The sequence below is a fragment of the Haliotis rubra genome, unplaced genomic scaffold (assembly GCF_003918875.1).
Source record: "Haliotis rubra isolate DU_JTF1 unplaced genomic scaffold, ASM391887v1 Scf1203, whole genome shotgun sequence".
NCBI classification, from domain to species: domain Eukaryota; kingdom Metazoa; phylum Mollusca; class Gastropoda; order Lepetellida; family Haliotidae; genus Haliotis; species Haliotis rubra.
The window spans coordinates 90,058-94,326 of record NW_025765119.1 but is presented as its reverse complement, the minus strand read 5'-3'; the positions used below and the strand labels follow the sequence as shown (position 1 = coordinate 94,326).

Here is a 4,269-nt window from a genome sequence, read left to right as displayed (position 1 = left end):
TCCGTTTTCTAGCTGAACGTAAGTAACTTACTGCCCGTTTTTAGAACATTTGGTCACGACCCTAGTAAACCCTGGTCAGCTGTACATATAGATAATGCTGATAGATTAATACTGCATTCGTACAACATCTAGTATCCTGATCCCACTGTTACTTGTGCAAGGTTTATCCTGTACCCAGTAACACCTGTAACCTGCATTGATATGTTCAAGTATGTTCAAATATACTGTGAATGTTACATGTCACATGACGTACAAACCAGTTAACTGTGGTGGTTTCACATATCGAGCATATCACATCTAAGCATAATTCAATGAAATGTGAGTTGCATTACAACGTATTCTTCGATGTACCCGGGTTGTATTTACTGAGGGAGGCTATTTTGGGGAGCGTATCTCCTATGAATATTTTCATTGGCGCGAAAGGTAGTAATTTGCAAGGTCGTGACCCCGTGGCCTACGCAACATAGCGCGTGGTGCGGCGAAGTAGGTCATGTGATTTCAAGAAGTTTAGGTGGATGTGAGGGAGGTGCTGGCTTCATTTGTTGATAGCAATCAATTGTGATATGAACTCCAGTGAGTGGACTGTTGGTTGTACAGATGTGTACGGTGATGTCGGGGCCGTCGAGGGAGGAGTGTGTCCCCGTGTCAGCCATTACAGAAGTGGGATAGTTGATACAACACGTGGCCACAACACCAGGACGCTTTTACTGGGATAGACATCTGAGGATGACACACATGGCTAGCTGTCGGCCCCTCACAGACAGGTATGTCCACGCAGTCCGCCCTGCAGGCTTGACCTGTCGCCCTGTACATCACCTGTACTTGCCTACAGATACGCGTCTTACAAAAGTACCTTTTGGAAAACTATGTTTCTTCAACTATTTTAGTTTTTTCCTCTTTTCATGTTATACATGTGTGACTGTACGATGTCGTCTCGCCAGGACGACTTTCTGAACTTACAGGTATTCGACTGGACTTCATAATGGTTCACTGTTTGGACTACTGTTTCTGCTTAATACGCAGGACAGGGCGCTGGTGCTAGTGGCTGTACGAGGTCGCCAGATGTTACCGCCTATTTAAGGCACATCGACAGCTGTGTGTTTGGGTATTAAATATCAGTCGATTATAGGGGCATTCACTTGAATCAGCTATTGTTAGACAGGTTTATAGACCTCCGCTGAAGCTGGTCGACGTCACCTCGGGTTAGGACTATGAAGCGGTTCAGTTCACACGGCAAGGTCGATGCCTTGATGTGCTGAAGAGGGGAGAGGTTCATAAACCAAATTACGTCACGGTAGAGGTCGTCTAACGTTGTGTCGTCTCGCGGACTGATTACCGGTGTGACAATCCTCAAGGGCCACTGTGTGATGTGTCCTCCTAGAGGTAAACTCACTGGCGTATTGATTTCTATATGGATTGAATTGACAGACACGACCCCTAAATTATCAGCCCATGCAGCATACAGGACAGTTGTAATGCACGTCGCATCAGCTACTAGGTTTCCCACACTGACCGGGGTGAAGCGATAGCCGGGAGCTGTTCCCACGTCATTAATTGTAGTCCGTCCCCTATAACCCAGTCAAGGGGGATGTGGGTATTGAGGGGCCGTAAACTCCCCTTTCCTGTAGCCGCGGGCGGGTCACCGCTGGACTTCCCCGCAGGACCAATGCCCATATATATGACAAGTTGATGGAAGGTTGACATGTTGATTGTACACATATACCATTTCTCCTTTTCAGTTGCCCGACACGGTCGGAAGTTTCTACCGGAAGTACGTACTTCTAAAATGGTGTTTCAGCCAGCTGTGTCACGTGATCCACAACATCTCGTACTACATGATCACGTTTCCTTGTCACTGTTTCGTCCCGTGTGTTAAGCGAGACTGGACGGAAAACTGATAAGGGCACGTGTTGTGTTAAACTTCCTTGGCGTCGTCCTCACCAACTATTTCACCTCCTTCCGGTCTTGTGCTTGGCATCTGACTGTCCAATGACCAAGCTGCATTCCAAATCACAGCCAATCAGATACAGTGCTGATGGTTTCAACCGTCCGATGACGTGGCTATGGCGGATGTCACCTTCACCTTCAGGGATGGACATATATAGGAGCGCAGTGCGCAGGACAGGACGTTGCGGTGCCGGGAGGTGGAATATTGCAGTTAATGCATGACTGAGTGAATTCATTCACCGTAACCACTGACGCATGGCCTGTTGCACTTTGGTAATTATAGTTTCAATGCATGTGATATACTATGTTATTTTCACGCACGTCACAACGTCTTAATTTCATTACAAGTTTTTGTCACCATGTCTTATATTCAGCTGTATGGGGCCACATACCAATGTAGCTTTCGCCTACCCAGTGTGTGTGGCTCGGTGTCAGCCCCCTGGCCTGCTCCCACTGTCTCACAAACATCCCCAGCCAGATAGTCAATAAGTACGGTGAGAGGGGAGCCCCCTGTCTCCCCCCATGTGATGTGTACAGACACGTCGCCGACAACCTGCTAACACCAGCCGCGGAGAAACCGCAACATTAATATATGGATCATTCCAAGGGAGGTAACTAGGACAAAGGTAAAAATGTGTTATCTTTCCCTATCTCTTATGTACTCATCTTCCCAGCACGAAACCCGGGTGTATTATATTCGCCTGTCAGCTCTCCTTGTTAAACTGATCACTCTTTCATGTTGGGACCAGCTACTGTCACTGGCTGTGTCTATACTTGTCATGGGAGGTGGATGTTCAGCCTTCCCTCTCCACCATACTGGGAGCACGTTACAATGTAGGTCAGTTCACTGACACTCCCAGTCGAATGTCGACATACACTACCAAGCTCGATTCAGACATTGTTAGGTGAGTAATATACCATTATGTACTAGGGTTCCACCCCTCACTTAACCCAATATCTCTGCCTCTCAAACACCTCAATATTCTAACCCATCAAAATCACAGACCCATTCACCCCCCCAACCCCAACCCCCCAACCCAATCCCATTTCACGTAACGGTCTCTCGCCCACCAGACCCTGCAAAACAAACCCACAACCATATCCTTCACATCCCCACCTCCAGTCCACATGACTGGAGCAACCGTCCATTTCCTCCGATCCCCACCAGGAAATCAGCTAATCAGGCACCAAACAGCCCACTAACCCAAGTCCTTTTAGTGGTTATATCCTCGATGCTGAACTTGATTGAGTCTTAAGAGTTTGCCTATTGTCACAAACGTTTTACTTTCCTAGATTTGAACCCGCCTGAGGATTGACCACGCCCAGGATCTACCCACAGCTGGTTCAGATGTCACCGGCCGTCCTCAGGCGACTACAGACGACTCCAGTCAACTCGGCCTCTGCTTGTACACCTTATCAGTTTTTCGTCCAATAATTTGTGTGACTGCATGTTTGTGTGATTGCATGCATGCCTGTGCGAGTTTTGTTGTGAGTTCGGGTGTTGAGATTTTATGAACGCTTGGTGACAGTCCTGGGTGTGTGCGATTTCAGGTGTCGTGGGGTGGAAGCGGGTGGCGACGGTCGACATCATATCACCAATTTCACGTTTCCTTGTCACTTGTTCGTCCCGTGTGCTACTGGTCACTGGACGGAGAACTGATAAGGGCTTGTGGGTGACCAACCGGCGGAATGACCAAAGCCTATTTCTACCGAAGTCACAATGAGAGCGGATACCCCGTGCCCCGCTGCTGGTACACGATGCCGCGCCTGTCTCCTGTATTAATCGCACTTGACAAGTACACTGATAAATAAACGTTACCTTAACTTTGGTGTTCAAATTTATATATTGTCTTGTAATTTTTGTAAATGACATCCCGCGCGGCTTTAAGGTCCTTCCATAGACTGCGAATATCTGCTTACCAGTGCAGAGAGTTTATTGTATAAAACAAGAAGAATTTATTCTTGATTTTTCAGTCTCGTCCCCTTAGTAAACAAAAGGCAACAGTATTCTGTCCACGTTCACAAGAAATATCGGTCAAGTGTCGATTGCACGACTACGTCTATATCATTAGCGCTTTCAAAGTGATATCAAGTGTTGCTGAAAGGTGAGCGTATCCTGCTCCACGTCACAAACAAATGTTACGGTCAATCAGGTCATAAGCTGAAACATGAACATGAAACATAGTATTTGTGACTGACACGTCGTCAAACTGGGAAATGTTCTCCACATTGTTGCTAATAAAACTGTAGCCTAACCCCAACCGGCGGGCACACCACACGCGTATGAGGCGACACCTGTAGGTGCGCACCAACACACGGGGG

The 4,269-nt window shown here is 47.4% G+C and overlaps 1 long non-coding RNA gene across 1 annotated transcript; it reads left to right on the top strand.

Annotated features, from left to right (window-relative positions):
- The first annotated feature begins 371 nt into the window (after positions 1-371).
- Positions 372-3,789, top strand: LOC124264110. Its single transcript, XR_006895057.1, has 2 exons — positions 372-764; positions 1,740-3,789. It is a non-coding gene; the product is annotated as an uncharacterized LOC124264110 (long non-coding RNA).
- The last annotated feature ends 480 nt before the right edge of the window (positions 3,790-4,269 follow it).